General features: G+C 47.6%; 1 pseudogene; it reads left to right on the forward strand.

Moving 5' to 3' along the window:
- LOC146355004 (uncharacterized) overlaps nt 1-17,539 on the forward strand; it is a 39,521-nt pseudogene extending 21,982 nt beyond the window's left edge.
- Nucleotides 17,540-18,000: the final 461 nt, after the last annotated feature.

Below are 18,000 nucleotides of genomic sequence, written 5' to 3' on the forward strand. Positions count from 1 at the left end.
ATTGAACACTCAGATAACCTCTTTGCCAAGACTTCATCTATTGATATAGGGCAATCCAGAGAGAAAATAAGTAGCTAGCCATGTACCTAATACAAATATAAACAAGAGCAAAAAAAAAATCACATATTAAAATGACACATAACTTGAGGAAAAAAACAACTCACGACCTTTACATACAGACCTAGCACTCTACATAACCAAGGTCTGTGTTCTTGTCATATAATGTATGATTGTATCATAGTGAGAGCATTCAGAATGCATTGGATGCAAGGTTTAAAGTGTACCCTTTTCTCTCTTTTATGACAGGTTTAAGGAAAATATATTATGGTGCACAGTGACAGAACTAAATTCTGAAATGGAGATAAAGTTTGGTGAGAGACACCACAGGCCAAGTAAGGTGGAAAGAGCAAACAATGCAATGCAAGGAATCCTAGTCCAAAATGCTCACAGAGGGGATCTGTCATTTGAGACGTAGACCACAAGTTCCCCACCCTTGCCATAAATCTTTATAAAATCTTCCGATTACAGAGATGACTATTCCCCAAAGGCTGTCAGTAGAAATCAATCTATGCAAACTTATAACTAAGGTTGGCCATGGATCACAATGAGTTGAACTGAGGACAGGAAATTAATAGCCAAGACCCTGACTTCACTCAGTTCTTCCGCTATACCAATTCTGCCTCCATAATTTGGAAGATGGATAGGCTTTGACTGAGGCTTCTGAGGTTTTGGGACAAATGACAACACCCCGAGTCTGTTCAAATGGTTTGTAATTCATGTTTGAAAATGGAGGAGGTAAGTCTTTAAGGCGTCCTGGTCATAGCTGCTTGTTCAGCAAATATTAAGGATTTGTCCACATTAACTGTTTTGTACCTCTGCAGGAAATTGAAATCTTGGCTTTGCCCATTGTAAATTCAACCTCTCCTCTTTCTCTTCTGCCTCCTTCTCTCTGGCCAGCTTCTTAGTCAATCAAGCTTTGTTACATTCCCTAATCCAAGTCCATGCTACCAATCCTCAGCACTGACTCCCTACCTTTGCTGTTTTTCTAAGCCCCACTACTCTACCTTCCCCCTCCTTACTGTTGTGAGTTCGACTGGCCTAAATACAGTGAATGAGTTCATAGAGGCTTTGACAAAAGAGCAAATGTTTCTTAATGACAATGTTCTCATAATTTTGCAATTCATCTGTAGGGGTGAGGCAGAGAACAGGACACAGCAGTTTTTCAGCTCTGGGTAGAGAAGAAAGACAGAGACAGAAAGAGAGTGGAGACTTTCTGGCTGGTGTAAGATGGAACTAGGACCAAGGGTGCCACCTTGGGGCATGATCCAGGTTGCTTTCTGGGAGATCTTCCACCTGCAGTAGCAGTCCCTTTTTTCCTCCTCTTATGATATGCTTGTACCAATTTCAGTGGGACTGTGAATTCAAGTAATTGTGGGTTTCAGTCACTACCAGCCAGAACTCTAAAGGAGCTATCCAAGATGCTGGGTTCAGAATATTGGATAGCTCCTTTAGAGCTCTGGCTGGTTCTAACTGAAACCCAGAATGGATTCACAGCCCCACCGAGATCAGAGCCACCAGCCTCCACTGGCTTCTCTGCTGGTTCCCTCTAGATGTGGACTGTAACCTGGTAAGGCTCGGATGCTTCATGGAGTGGGTCATCTTTCCTGGTACCAGGCACTCCATCCTCCCCATCTGGATTTGGGCCTGAAAGACCGAATCCTTAACTATGATCTTAAACTGGCAAGGTTTTTTGATCACTGAATTTATATTTAATATATCCTTCTCCTTTCCTCCCCATATCAGTTGACACATCTTTTTTTTTTCTCTTGTGAACATTTTGAAAATACAGCCATTCCTCCTGGTTTCCTCAGGTGAAACTCTGGATTTGTGCACTGGTCCTCTGCCTCTTTCAGTACAATCACCTTCTTCTCTTTGCCATTATCACATCTCAGAGCATTTCTACATGAGGCTTTTATTGCACGCTAGTGATTGGTCACTCACAGAAGTTTGTGGGTGCTTTAAATGACATCATCAACCTCCAGAGCGTCTCCTGTGCTTTCTCACCTTTATCCCACTTTTTAAAAGATCAGAGATAACCTGATAAGGAACGTTAATCCAGTATATTGGCAGTGTATAATGACAGAGTTGTGGTATAACCACAGCACCATCTAGTAGCTGTGAAATGAAACATACCGAACTTGCTGAGAACTTGCTGAGAAAGACAGCCCCTCACCCAAACCAGCCGATGTGAGCCAGCATAAGGAGCCAATCTTCATCCCACAAAGAATCCAGAAGGAGAAGCCCCTGAAAGTTTGATTTTGTTTTTTTATTTACAGTAGTTATATACCTCTCCTCATCAAAAGATTTCAGAGCAGTGAACAACAAAGATGAAAGAATAAAACATCATGTTAAAACAATTAAAACATTTTAAAAGAAACACATTCTGAATTTAATAAACCATGGCTGGTCACTCAAAGAAGGCCTCTCGAAATAACAAAGTCTTCAGGAGGTGCCGAAAGCAACACAATGTTGGCACCTGCCTAACCTCCAAAGAGAGGGAGTTCTACAGGAAGGGGGCCACCACACTGAAGGCTCTTTTCCTGGAGGACTCCAGCCAGGCCATGGGTTTATGTGGAACCACCAGGGACATGCCCTCTGATGACCTTTATTGCCCACTCATGATTGGTCACTCATGGAAGTTTGTGGGTCCTTTACATGTCCCCCCCCCGGGGGGGAGGGAATGTTCTTTCTCTGCCTTTCTATATGTTCCATTACACAACCACTAAGTGGCACTGTGGTATAGCAGAATTGCACAAATACACCAGGTTTTCATGTCACCATTCACAGAAATACCAAACTTTCTTCATTAGAAGAAACCCTGCTACAATGGTTGCAAAGAATGGGAGAGGCCTCGAGGATGAGGATGTCATGAAAAGCACCCGCAAATTGCTGTGACTGAGGAAGAACAAGTGCAGAATAAATGCCTCATGTAGAAAGACTCTCAACTTCAGGCAATAACTTCATCTTGTCTTCATTCAGAACTGCTCTGTATCTGTCACCTCCTGGAATTCTCTCTGTTTGACCACTAATTTGCCTCCATTCCACCATCCCCATGCTCTGCATCTTGTTTCTTCCATGACTAGCAGTCCATTATGCAGAGGCTTTCTTGAAAATGTCTTTTCTTCCTCACTTCTGGCCACTCCTTAGACTCTCCAGTTTTCACCTTCAACTCAACCATTTCTCCACCTTTCGACTCATCTGCCCTGCTCTCCCAATGAATTGTACATGCCTGTAATCCCCAGTCCTAACTCACAGCCACCATTTGATACTTTTGTTCAAGCTTTTACAAGGCTGAACATCTCTGGAGCAGATTCAAAGAATTGGCTGATTTGGGCCACTATAAATTCATTGCCCCCTTCTTCTTGTCTGCCATTGCCCTGGCCAAACAACAGTACTACACCATCTTGATCCACGCACCCTAGGAATACTCAGTGCTTCCTTCCTGCCTGGTTTTGATTACCTACTATGGCCCTCGCCCCTACACACACACACACGCACATACACTCCCTCCTCCTCATTTTATGCTCAATACATTCTCTACATTCTTCCCCTACTCTTTACTTTCCCTTTCATCTCTATCTCCTCTTATACCTCTCTTAACCTTTTCCTTCTTTCCCCTGCCTCTCTTCATTAACAGACAATGGACTGGTTTGCATGATCAAAATAAGCCACCATGGCTTACTTAAAACCTTCCAATAACCCATGGGATTCTGTAGGGTTAATGGAGGGTTGCTTCCCCCTCCAACTAGCCTTGCCAAGCAGGTTTGGACAAGATGACAAGCCACGCCAAGGTGGTGATTATGGAAATCACAAATTAAATAAGCCACCATGGCTTCTTTTGATAGTGCAAACCAGGTAGGGATGGCGGAGAAATCTGCCACGGACTCCAATGAGGCCGGATTTTAAAGAAGGACTCCAATGAGGCCAGATTCCCCCGGAGTCCGTGGCGGAACGGACTACTCCCCACCACCACCCCGCAAAATTCTCCCCGGACAGACCCTACCTGCCGCCGGCCAGACTGGGTCCATCTGCTGCCGTTCGCTGCCCTGGTCTGCAGACACAAATGGCGTCCGGCGTAGCGGACGCCATTGTCAAGGGCTCCTTGGAGGCCTCTCTCAGTCTAATCCAGTAGCCAAGTCCAGACACAGACAAAGGAATTCCTTTCAAAGCTTTATTCTTCTTTTACAACTTAACAACTCTACAGGTAGCAACTAGATCTGAGCAGTAGAGTACCTATGCCCTAAGTTGAAACAGTTGGTCCCCGTTTGAAAGGGAATTACTGGCAGACCCCTGAACTTAAGGACTAGGGAGAGCCCCTCCCCTTTTCCCTTGGATCCTCGGGGCGCAGCCGTTGTTTGCGCACCAACCAGGCACTGCGCCTCCTTTCCGCGCCCTCCATCTGGCGCCGCTCTCTGCGTCTGCATCGCGCATCCACCAAGTCTGCTATCTCTGCTCGGTCACTCCCTGGACTGCTTTCTAATCTAGGAATGCTGGTGGGAGGAATCTCCGTCAGCTGTGGGCCCTGGGAAAGAGGAGCGCGCTCCTCTTCCAGGAGCGACTGCTCTTCCTCAGAATCAGAACTACTCTGGGGTTCTATGGGCTCAGTGTCCACCCTGACATCATCCCCGCTCCCATGAGGCCCTCCCTCCTGCTCCTCCCCTGGGGCCCCGGGCTTGTGGGGGTACAGCTGGTGGAAGCGCCTCAGCAGCAATGGAGCATGCACATTTTCTGCGGGTTCCCAGGATCGCTCATCAGGCCCATACCCCTTCCAGTCCACCAGATATTGCAAGCAGCCACGAGAAAGGCGGGAGTCCAGAATCTCCGCGATCTCAAACTCCTCCTCCCCCTCCACCAGCACTGGCGGTGGGGGGGAGCCGACTGAGCGATGAGGGTCGCCAGAAACCAGGGGGGACAGCAAGGACCGATGAAAAACAGGATGGATCTTCATGGAGGGGGGGAGAGCCAGGCGAAAAGCAACAGGGTTAATCTGGGCCGTAACCTGGAAGGCCCCGTGCGGCGAGGCGCAAGCTTCCTTGCGGGCAAGTGAGAGGGGAGGTATTGGGTGGACAACCAAACCCAGTCCCCTGGTTGCAGAGACGGACCCGGCTAGCGCCGCCGGTCTGCAGAGGCCTTGTAGTCTGTCTTGGCTTGCTCGAGGGAGCCCCGTAAGAGGTGGTGTACCGCTCGCAACTCCTCTAAAAAGTCCTGGGGCGCTGGCACCGAAGAGGGAGCTAGGGTGGACAGGAAGGCCTAGGGGTGGTAACCAAAATTGGCAAAAAATGTAGGGGTGAAAGGAAGTCCCTTACCTGTCCTCGAAGCTTTTTGCGGTGGGGGGGAGGCGCTTTGCTGCTCCCCCCGCGAAGTTCAGGCTGGGGGGGAGGCTTCCCGCCTCGCCCGGCCAAAATTCAGGCCGGGGAGGAGGCGCCTCGCCTCGCCCGGCCGCGAACTCAAAAGTTAAAAAAAAAAAAGGCCCCGTGATAGGCTACGTGACGATTAACGTAGCCTATCACGGCTAGATCTGCAAAGTCAGCCGTGATAGGCTGCGTACATCGTCACGTAGCCTATCACGGGTGACTTAAAAAAAAAAAAAAAGCGCGTACACAAATGGCGGCCCCCATAGGGAGCCGCCATTCGCGTTCCTTATTTGGTCGCTGTAGTCTATGTAAATCTTTACGTAGACTACGGCGAAAATAAGGGCAATGCAAATAGCGTTACCCATATTTTCACCGTAGTCTACGTAAAGATTTACGTAGACTACAGCGACCAAATAAGGAACGGGAATGGCGGCTCCCTATGGGGGCCGCCATTCTCTGTACGCGCTTTTTTTTTTTTTTAAGTCACCCATGATAGGCTACGTGACGATTTACGTAGCCTATCACGGCTGACTTTGCAAATCTAGTTGTGATAGGCTACGTTAATCGTCATATAGCCTATCACAGGGGCGTTTTTTTTTTCTTTTATTGGAATGGCAGCGGCGGCAGCCGGTCAAAAGACCGGCTGCCGCTCCCGCCCCGGATGAAGACCCGCCGAACCGCCGGCCGGACCCGCCGCCGGGAGGGACATTCGGCAAAGGTAAGTCCCGTCCTGGGGGGGGTGCGGGGGCGGGGGGGGGCGGAGAATTTCTCCCCGAAACTTGTTCGGGGGGCCGAACACGTTGGTGTTCGGCCCCCCGAAGTTTCGGGGAGAAATTCTCCGCCAACCCTAAAAAAATGGAGTTTGGCGGGTGGAAGCATGGCAGGCATTGTTATAAGCAAATTCTGCGAGAGGCAGCAACGAAAACCAGTCATCTTGCTGGTAATTGACATAACAGCGCAGATATTGCTCTAGAGTCGCATTGGTGCGCTCGGTCTGACCGTCCGTCTGTGGATGGTGGGTGGAGGAAAGACGGAGCGTCACATGGAGCAACGCCAGTAGCTCCCTCCAGAAATGGGCAGTGAATTGGGCCCCCCTATCGGAAATGAGACCCTCAGGCCATCCATGGAGGCGGAAAATATGCGCCATGAACAGCTCTGCCGTCTCCCTGGCTGTGGGCAACCCAGAGCAGGGGATGAAATGGGCCATCTTAGAAAACAAATCCACCACCACCAGAATAGTGGTCTTACCATGTGAGGGAGGCAAGTCAGTGATGAAGTCAAGGAAGAGCAGTTTCCAAGGTCCTGAGGGGGTAGACAGGGGGTGAAGCAAGCCTGTGGGCTTGCCTGAGGGGGCCTTCGCCCGCTGGCAGTTTGGGCAGGAGGCGACATAGGACTTGATGTCCTGACACACACGAGGCCACCAAAAATCCCTCGTCACTCCATGCAGGGTCTTGGCGACGCCAAAATGTCCAGCTGTGGGGGAGTCGTGGCACTGATGGAGGACCCTCTCGCGGAGGGGTCTAGAAGACACATAGACCTGGCCAGAATGGTAAAGCGGGCCACCTCGCAAAGAGAAGGGGGTAGAGTGGGGGGGCAGAGGCTAGCCCCAATTCCTCCACCTTTGTGCGAACAAAAGCATCCTGAGCCTGTGCAGAGAGAAGGAGCTCCTCCCAAGAATGAGGCACCGCAGCTGCCGCCAGGCCTTGGGGGGGAAGCCGGTCAGCCTCCTTCTTGTCAAAGACATCCTGAAAAGCTGCATACTTCTCTGGGGGGATGATGGTAGCTGAGGGACTGCCAGAAGCAGAGAAGGAGGGGGGGAAAGGGTTAATGCCTGGGCCGGGACTGGCACCTCCTCCGTGAGGCAATGCTCCTGGCAGTAGGGAGATGCAAACTCCACTTGCCGAAGCCCCCAAGAAATCTAAGGGTTGTGCTTAAACAGCCAGGAAAAACCCAGCACGACTGGGTATAAGGGAACCTTAGCTAAGTGAAATTGAATCTGCTCAACGTGGGACTGGGTGCGCAGAGTGAGCGGAACTGTAATACAGGTCACCTCACCCAAAGAGAGAGGACGCCCATCAATGGTCCGCACTGCGAAGGGGGCAGGAAGGGGCAGGGTAGGAATCCTGTGGAAGAGGGCGAAGCTCTCATCCATGAAACTAGTCGTAGCCCCCGAGTCCACTAAAGCTAGGGCCTCCACCCCACCCCGCTGTGAGGAGCGGAGGTGAACATGCAACAGCAGATGGGAGGGGGGGGTTGGGGAAGGCACCCACCCGGTGGGGAGCTAACCCCCACACTGGAGGCCCCCAACAAGCTTGGGGGGCAGTCTAGTCAAGCCTGGGGACGAGGAGGAGGAGGAGGGGGAAGGAGAGGAGGAGGAGGCAGCGGAGCCATGGATTTAACTCGGCAGGTCTTGGTGAAATGCCCCAGGTTTCCACATCGAAAACATCGTAGGGATGGCGGAGAATTTCTCCCCGAATCTTCAGGGGGCCGAGCGCCAACGCATTCGGCCCCCCGAAATCGGCGGTGAAATTCTCCGCCCCCCCCGCTCCCCCCCAGGACGGGACTTACCTTTGGCGAATGTCCCTCCCGGCGGCGAGTCCCGGCAGCGGTTCGGTGGCGGTTCGTCGCGGGCGTGGGCGGCGGCCGGTCTCCCGACCGGCTGCCGCCACCGCCATTGCAAAAAAAAAAAAACTAAAGTAAAAAAAAAGAAACACACCTGTGATAGGCTACATAACGATTTACGCAGCCTATCACGGCTAGATTTCCAAAGACAGCCATGATAGGCTACGTAAATTGTCACGTAGCCTATCACAGGTGACTTTGAAAAAAAAAAAAAGCACGTACGCAAATGGCGGCGGCCCATGGGCGCCGCCATTTGCGTTCCTTATTTTGGCACGTCTAGTCTACGTAAAGATTTACGTAGATACGGCGAAAATAAGGGCACGCTATTTGCGTTGCCCTTATTTTTGCTGTAGTCTACGTAAATACCAAGTCTGCTATCTCTGCTCGGTCACTCCCTGGACTGCTTTCTAATCTAGGAATGCTGGTGGGAGGAATCTCCGTCAGCTGTGGGCCCTGGGAAAGAGGAGCGCGCTCCTCTCCCAAGAGCGACTGCTCTTCCTCACAATCAGAACTACTCTGGGATTCTATGGGCTCAGTGTCCACCCTGACAGCCATTTGCATCCCTGCTTTAGCTGTGATAGGCTATGTAAATATTTACGTAGCCTATCAAGGCAAAGAGCAGGGACGCAAATGGCGTCCCCTACACCAGACGCCATTTGCAGCCACAGCCTGGCAGCGGACGGAAGTCCAGCTGCAGACAGGTCCAGCCAGCAGCTCCACAGACTTGCCACAGAGCGGAGCCGGCTGGGCAGGATTCCAGGGGAGGGACGGATCACCTCCCCCCACCCCGCAGATGCCCAGACCGGAATGGTAAGTGGGTTTTGTACACCCCTACTGCAACCACATTCTCATCCCTGTCCTTCCATTGTCACACCACTGGCCCTCTCATTTATACAGAACAGAACTCTGCTGCCAAATTCAACCATTCATCTCTCTCACCATTCAAACCCACTGACATCCTTCCTTAAATCCCTGTGGTGGGGTTGTTGTTTTTTTGTCTGCTGCTGGATCAGTACAAACTCCTCCTCTTTATTTTCAAAACCCTCCTTTTCAAAATCTACTTCCCTTCCTTATCTCCCTACCCTGCCCATGCTGATCTCGGAAGCTAAGCAGGGTCAGCCCTGGTTAGTACTCGGATGGGAGACTGCTTGGGAATCAGGCTTCCCGCACTGAGCAGGGGGTTGGACTCGATGGACTTGTAGGCCCCTTCCAATCTTATGAGTCTACGTCTATGTCTATGACCTTTACTCCTCCAGCTTTACCACCCTTCACCAGCTGGCTGATGGTCTCTTGCTCTCTCAAATAACTCCACCATTTCTTCCAGAACACCTACATGATGTTGCCTCTCTCACTTCCTTCAAATCTCTCTTCAAACCCCACCTTTTCTGTGAAGCCTTTAGACCTAATTCCACCCTGAAAATAAGCCTAAGTATGTGCAACTGAAATCAACACATATTCTACCTGTTATTAGTGATGAATGGAATAGTCCAGATCAGGTTCGTGCCTTTTGCATGTGTTGACCACTAATCATTGGAGGGGATGGGGGGAATAGGAAAAATAGCTTTGAAAACTCTACATGCTTTTAGCAATTTTTTAAATATACAACTATTTTAAATATTTTAAAATACCTAAAAGGTGGTCCAAGGGCTGTCCTTTATCTCCCCACTCCCTGCCCGCTTTTTTTTTTTTTTACAATTTCTAGCCACTTGTAAAGTGAAATGCCTGCTGTGCTTGTTTAAAATGCACCTGAAATGCCCTGGAAGCAGTGGTACATCATGACATGCTGTCCCTTCTTGGGTAACTGTACAGGAGAAAAGATGGCTGCCTCTGTCCATCTATGGGAGAAGCTATCCTTTTTTTCATAGAATGATGCTGGTAGCCTCATAGAATCATAGAATAGTAGGGTTGGAAGGGTTCTACAAGGCCATCGAGTCCAACCCCCTGCTCAATGCAGGAATCCAGGTCGGAGCATCCCTGGCAAATGGTTGTCCAGCCTCATCTTGAATGCCTCCAGTGTGGGAAAGCCCACCACCTCCCCAGGTAATTGGTTCCATTGTCGTATTGCTCTAACAGTCAGGATGTTTTTCCTGATGTTCAGCCGGAATCTGGCTTCCTGTAACTTGAGCCCATTATTCCGTGTCCTGCACTCTGGGATGATTGAGAAGAGATCCTGGGCTTCCTCTCTGTGACAACCTTTCAAGTACTTGAAAAGCGCTATCATATCTCCCCTCAGTCTTCTGTTCTCAAGGCTAAACATGCCCAGTTCTTTCAGTCTCTCTTCATAGGGCTTTGTTTCCAGTCCCCTGATCATCTTCGTTGCCCTCCTCTGAACCCTCTCCAGCTTGTCTGCATCCTTCTTAAAGTGTGTCGCCCAGAACCGGACACAGTATTCAAGATGAGGCCTAACCAGTGCTGAGTAGAGGGGAATTAGTACTTCCCGGGATTTGGAAGCCTCACAGGACATTATACAGAAAGAAATGGCTGCCTCCATAGATACATGAAGGCAGCTATCTCTTTTTCTGCACAATTGCCCAGGTAGGGAAGGGATAACACATCATGATGTATTTTCAGAACCTGGAGCATTTTCAATGCATTTTGAATGCTCACAGCAGGCACCACACTTTGTAGCTGCTCCAAGTGGCTAGAAACTGTATTTTAAAAGGGAGCAGATTAATGGCAGCCTTTGGATCACCGCATAAAAAATGTAAGTACTCAAACCATGCTGTGGAAGATTTTGCAGAAGTGTGGGTTACATTCTGATCTGAGAGGTACAAACCAGGTAGCTTTCCTCCCAGATGCAGAGTGAACAAAATCCCCAAGCATCCCTGACCATTACCGTTGTCCCATGCTGGAAGGGAATTAAGGCATTTGCCTTTCAACACATCTAATCTAATAATCCAACTAACCGTTGGAGAAGGTTAGTGTAAACCATCATACACATTTATGGTGCTATTCGAATACATAACAATGCCATGAAGAAGAGGCTAGAAATGGCTGCTTATTTTGGCCATCTTGGTGGTCAAAGCATGCTAAAAACCAATTCACAACTGCAAGTACCAAAGGGGGAAAAGTCTTTCATTAGTTTGAATTTTCACTGTGCCAGTAGGGCAGGGGAAGCGGCTACAATATCATCTCATACTTCAGAAAACATATGGAAAGCAAGGATTAAAGCTGTTCCAGCTTATTAAACTTATGGAGCCGGAATCCTTTGGGGGATGTCATAAATTCACATCCTTTCTTGAGTGATAATGCTTGCAGAGGGACTTTTAGATTCACAGATAGGCGTAAGAAAATACATTTGTGCTGCCATCTCTGCAGTGAAAGATGAGAACCTAGCAGAGATGATCTTAATGTTCCCCCAACCTAAAGGCCATGGTGAATTAAACAACAACAGCAACCTCAGTGTCATTTGAGATAGTGTCAAGGTAGAAGACTCCAGTTCTGACACTGTGACTTTGCCTTTGTTCGCAACATTGTTCTTCTTGTATATCGTTCTGTTCTGTTCGTGTGTGTTTTATGGAATTGGCTTTAAAAATCTGTATATTGTATTTTAAATGTTTTAATCTTTGTAAACTGCCCAGAGAGCTTTGGCTATTGGGCGGTATAGAAATGTAATAAATAAATAAACAAACACACAAACATGTATGCAGATTAGAGAAGATTCGAAACAGGACAACAATGAGGGATTAGAAAGTTTAGAATGCAAGGACTAAAGGCCAAAACAGACATTACTTTCAATCTGTGTCTAGCAGCTATGTCTTGTGTTCATTTTTGCTCTAGAGTAGGAACAAAGGGCCCAATCCACATTTTAACACACACACCCAATCCAAATCGGGGCCCTGTGCCCACTCTAGATAAAAATGAAGAGAAAACAAGACATTATCTGCTAGACACAGATTTAAAGTAATGTCTATTTTGGCCCTAAATGGTCCAAAGAAAACGACTGAGAATGTATAAATATAGATGGAAGAAAATTAGTATGTTCCGCTTAAGGCCTCTTCCAGCATCATGTAGCCATCTATGTTTATGTAAGCAGGAGTATTCACAAGTGGTCAACCACAGCATAATTTGAGCCTGAGCTTGCCAGGGTTTCTACTCGCTGCCACTGGACGCTGGGCCTTTTGAGCCGCTGTGCTTCTAACCCAGAAAGATGCCTTTTATGATCCCACGCATACATCATTAGGATAAAGGAGGAGGCAAGGGCAAGAAATTGTCATCACATTAAGGCTACACGGCTTAGAAAATAAAGAAAAGGAGCAGAAAGAAAGGATCCAGTGCATATTGCTAAAAAGGAAAAAAAAGCGGGGGGGAGTGCCAATCACCCAGCTGGGTCTGGTTCTGATTTCCTGCAGTGGCCTCTAGATATTTCTAATGCTATTGTTCTCCTTGCAAGATATTAGCAATATATGCCTCCACCACCATGTGACCAGAAGGTGGCAGTATTATATCCACTATTAATAGACCCCACGGTCTAAAGGGGATGGGTAGCAGCTGTCAACTGAACATTTAGTCTACATGTTGACAAATTACACACCTACTGCTCTATTAATTAATTAGCACAATGATTTTGTCCTTTGGCTGCAGCGCTTCATTACTGTTGCTGTTGTTGCTTTCAGAGCTTAACAACCACCCAGTGCTGAAGAGCTGGTCGAATCGGCACTGATCAGCACCCGAGGTGTGCGCCGTGGGGCTGCGCTGCGCTCATGCACATTAAAAATATCTGCACATTTTCCAGTGAGTTCAGAAGGGGGTGGGGGAGAGCACCAACTCTTTCTGCCACCTCTCTGAATTAAAATCATTATATTTTTCAGGGATTTGCAAAGCTCAGCATCACTTTCGCCCTCCGTCTGACTTGTACAGGCACAAGTTACTCTGGACCAGTGAATTCTCTGCCCCATATCAAGGTTATTGGGCCTACCTGTGATCAAGTAAAGTCTGAAGCAACTTGGTAAGAGGATGAAATTGCAATACACATTGTAAAGTCTGGGGCAAGGCATGCTGTATTGGGCATGCAATAAAGAAAGGAAATCTTGATTGGTTGACAAAGCTGCAGATTTACTTGTGGTGACTGAAGAGGCCAGTGCTATAATGACAAGACCTACTATCAATATCAAATCTATAATCCGCTATGGCTTAGTTGAATTCTATCAATGGCTACTAGTCCTGATGGCTTTATGTTACCTCCAGTATCAGACGCAGTATGCCTATATACACCAGTTGCTGGGGAACATGGGCGGGAGGGTGCTGTTACACTCATGCCCTGCTTGTGGGTGCCCAGTCAACAGCTCGTTGGCCACTGTGTGAACAGAATCCTGGGCTAGATGGACCCTTGGTCATGGCTCTTCTTATGTTCTTATGCATCCTGCACTCTAACATGTGAAATAGCCCTCAGAGGGAAGGCAGAACTGTTGCTAATACAGAACAATGCAAACAAGGTACTCCACCCCTGAAAGGAATCTCTGAATAGCCTGTCTTAGCAGACAGCTGGTCCTGGTTGGCCACCGTGTGAACCAAATGCTGGGCAAGATGGACCCTTGGTCTGATCCACCATGGCAATTCTTATGTTCTTTTGTTCTGGTGCAGCCTCCTCTAATCTGGTGCCTTTCCAATGTGTTGCACTACAACTCCCATTGTCCCCAGCCAGCATGGCCATTGGCCATACTGGTGGGAGCTGTGGTCCAACACATCAGGAGGGTGCCATTTGGGGGAAGGCTGTGCTAATAGATCCCATGTTTGTTGTGATCATGTTGCAGGACCTCTGCATGTTGCTCCCCAAATCAGACCCCAGCTTCTGCACGAACCTGATCTTTTCCCCATATTTGCAACTAGTAACACATTGTGGGCTAAATATCCAAACTGTATGGGAAGGTAATAACCCCCTAGAGCCAGAATTGTGCAGATTAGGAATCTCTGCTCCAGTTGCTGGGCAACATGGGTGTTGCACTCATGTCCTACTTGTGGGTTTTCCATGGGCAGCTGGTCAGCCACTGTGTAAACAAAATCCTGGACTAGATGGACTTTGTCCCAGCTGTCTTGTTATTTTGGTGCCAACTTGGGGACCTTAATGTGTCAACCAGTGGAGCCTGGTTGATCTGATTTCGGTGGGGCTGTAAATCCATTTTGGGTTTCAGTCAGAACCATCCAGATCTCTAAAGGAGCTATCGAAGGTGCTGAACACTATCCCCCAAGTAGGTCCAGCACCTTGGATAGCTCTGTTAGAGTTCTGGCTGGTTCTGACTGAAATCCAGAATGTAATCACAGCCCCACTGAAATCAGAGCCACCAGCTTCCACTGCTGTCAACCTAGAGGCCCCTGCTCACAGGATTTATTTACTTATTTAATCAATTTATAGACCACCTGACTATATCTAAAAAGACAGACTGAAGCCTAAAAAGACACCTTAGCATAAAAGTTTAAAATACAAAATGCCCACAGTTAAAATGTTTAAAAACAGAGAATATAGTTTAGAACAAAACAAAAACATTTAAAACAAAACAAAAACTACTCTCAATTAAAACATTTTAAATCAGACAAAACTCAGAGAATAAACCACCAGCTGCTCAAATATCCATCTGAATGACATCAGTTTTCTCTACCTGACCTCATTCTGGGTGTCCATCGACTTTATGTCAGTCAATAGACTGAAGGAGGAAAGAAAGGTTCAAATAATCTTCCTCCTGGGGATAATGTGAATGTTTTTCACCATCAACAGTTAGCAATACATTTAGAGTAGATGAACAGACGCCAGCAGCCATTAAGCTGTGGCAGGCATGAACTGATGACATCAGCAGTGGGGCACCACTACCCAGCCAGCTGCCATTCACCTGCACGGTACTGCCTCACCACCCCCCACCCCCGACTCCAATAACAACATGTGTTATGGTAAGGACATGACCACCACCATTCCGCACCTTCATGTGCCACTCAGCAGTTCACCACCTGCCACACGTCCTCATCAGCCACTGCCTAACTAAAAATGTTCCCATAGCTCAAATGCTTCTGAACACAGAAAGCTAGTATATGAAGGAGAAGGGCAGCTAAGAACCTTCACCCTGATGTGCTTAACTCTCCACATACAGAGGGGTTTGATGGGAGAGAGAACATTCAGCCATGCAATCCCAAATCTTTCCTGGATGTTTTAACGGGCTCTAAGAATGCATTGCGTTCTTGCTAGCTGGGCCAGCCACAGGCATGACAATCAGGTATGAAGAAAAGTTGCACAGCTTTGGAATACTTCTTCTATTGTCCTCACCTTCCCCACTGTTTTAACTTTTACAGCCAGACATTAGACAGAGTGAAGTAAATGCCTCAGGCAGCTGATCTTTAGTGTCCCAAAAGGGCAACAAATGGTTAGTTATTTAATATATTATTATTATATTTTTACTCCAAGGGAGAGGCACCTCAGGGGCCAAAATAACTTGGCTAGCCCCAGGTATTATGCACCTTGACTGGGGGCGGGGGCAGGGGACACTACCTCAAGTACCACAATGTCTTGGACTGGCCCTGCTAAATTTAGGTTATAAGCTCCTTCCAATAGGGGCCTTTTTGCTTATCTAAGTGCCATACACATTAATGCTGTGTGGAAATAAGAACAACAACAACAACAACAACAACAACAACAGAGGAAGAACTCAAGCTATAGGATAAAAAAAAATGTCCTTCCCTTGAACCTTCCTGAATTCCTACCAATCCAGTCCTTACTTTCTCAGCCCTGGTGTTGAAAACTGCTTACCCCTCATGAGCCCCAGCCCTTCCATCCACCACAAAGATGTGAATATGTCTGCAGCCACACACAGCTTCACCCCTTTCCAGATGCCACGATTAAGCAACAGGAGACCCAGCCCCTTTCCTGGCATCTCCAGCACCAGCATGGAGCAAAGAAGGAGTTTTTTCTCCTGAGCTGAGTAACCTGAGATCAGATGGCCTCATGTCTTTACTATGGATTTTGCTTAATACTAGAAAAACAGTGTTTGCTGTGATCTTGCAAGTCATGCTCGGTCAACCACCTTTCATGCTCTAAATACATCAAGTTGCTACACTAAGTGAAACCAAACAAATGAACTCAAGAAGATTAACAGGCCACAAAGATGGGAGACTCTTACGCTTTTTCTTTCCAGAACATCCCAGAAAAGTTTGTTGGAAACAGAAAGTCTACCACACATGATCACATTTTAATGAGTTAAGCCTGGACTTGGTCAGTTACGTAACTAGGGCATTTTCTTCAGCATTGTGCTTGCTCTGTTTTTCAACCTCAGATTAAATCTTGGATTTCACTGTGCTGCTGCAGTACAATTTTCCATTACGAATAGGCTGAGTAGATTCAGCTAAATATATATGCCTCATGCTTTTTCTCCTTCCCCCACTGCTTGAATTTTGAAGGTAGGAGTTAGGATGAAGAGAGCTGGTCCCATCAGTCTGCAAGCTGAATATATTGGATGCACAGCGGCTGGTGGCATTGCAGAAACACCAAGTTCGGGATATATTCAGCTCCAGTTTAATCACATTAGGATCCCCCTTTTTCCTGCTAAAAAATATCTGGTGAAACCTTTACTAACTTCAGCAGGAATCCCTTCAGGAATGTACTCTGCGTGCCACAAGACATACGTAGCTGAAGTTGTGTTGGCTAGAAAACTGGATTCTAAAGTCATGAACTATTGCCCTCAATAGTCCTATATGGGACTGGATTCTAGATTTCAGAAACCTGCATTCTGAAGTCATGAACTATCACCCTCACTAGTCCTATGTGGGTGTTCCCCATCACATGAAGGGAAAAGCAGGAATGTGCTCATTGCCATTGGCCTGCTGCCTTTGTTGTTTGAAGAATGACAACAGAAGAGTAACTCCAGAGGGAGGAGTTTTGGTGAGGAGATGCATGTGCATGCAAGAGTTGACTAGACTTTGCACTCTAAGCCTTCTGGGATAACTCTGAGAGTCAGGGGTTAATAGAATGAATCACTCCACCAGTAGGAGGGAGGAGACGGTAAGAATTGCCTTAGTGACCAATGCGTAATTGGTCTTGCCCCCCCCCCGCCACCTTTTTTATTGGTATGTTCCTTTCGTTGCCTAGAAGGAAGCCATGCCTTTTCTTCTTTCCCTGCATGATTGAGCTAGGAGAAGCTTCCCCGTTTTCTCTCCCTCTGTAGCAAGTGGAAGCCATGATTGTGATATGTTATGTTCTTTAAGTAAACTTCCAGTTAAAGGTATTTCTTCTCCAGACTCAGTCTCATGTTCATCAATCTGACTCTGCTATCATTTGGCATACCTCCATCGCCTGGAGCCTCCACATGTTGGGGAGGAATGTCTGCGGAAGGCGGCTGCTGTGCTTGGGTACATTCCCCACGTGATGTAGAACCCGCATTGCACAGGTTTCTAAACCACACGGGGATCCTACAAGAGTACTGCTCCCCTCCCCCCTGCAGAAAGTCAACCCCAAGGCATGGAAGGCTGTTGAAACAGTCAAGGGCAGGGTCAAGAAGCACATCCTCATTCTCGCCTTCAGGTGATGGGGACTGTGTAAGGAGAAACATCCAAACAGAGCTAGTTTCTTGTCTGTAGAATTAATACTTTTCCAGATTGTCAAGTTATTAAGGAACAAATGCACAGTTTTGCTCATTTGTTCCGTAAGGTCCATTTAGCTTCAAGTGCTTTTGTTGCTAGTGATATTGCATTTTTATTTCAGCACTGAAATAGTAACATATTGTCATGGGAAAATGCAATATTTCCAGCTGCACTGGCTGCCAGTCCATTTCCGGGCCCGATTCAAAGTGCTGGTGTTAACATTCAAAGCCCTTAACGGCTTGGGGCCAGGTTACCTGAAGGATCGCCTCCTCCCATATGTGCCTGCCCGGACCTTAAGATCATCAGCAGCAGCCCTTCTCCGTGAGCCCCTGCCAAAGGAAGTGAGGCGGGTGGCTACTAGGAGGAGGGCTTTTTCTGCTGTGGCACCCCGGCTCTGGAATGAGCT

Source organism: Heloderma suspectum, chromosome 2 (assembly GCF_057233095.1).
Source record: "Heloderma suspectum isolate Gila_16-S chromosome 2, 16-S_ref, whole genome shotgun sequence".
Taxonomy (NCBI): domain Eukaryota; kingdom Metazoa; phylum Chordata; class Lepidosauria; order Squamata; family Helodermatidae; genus Heloderma; species Heloderma suspectum.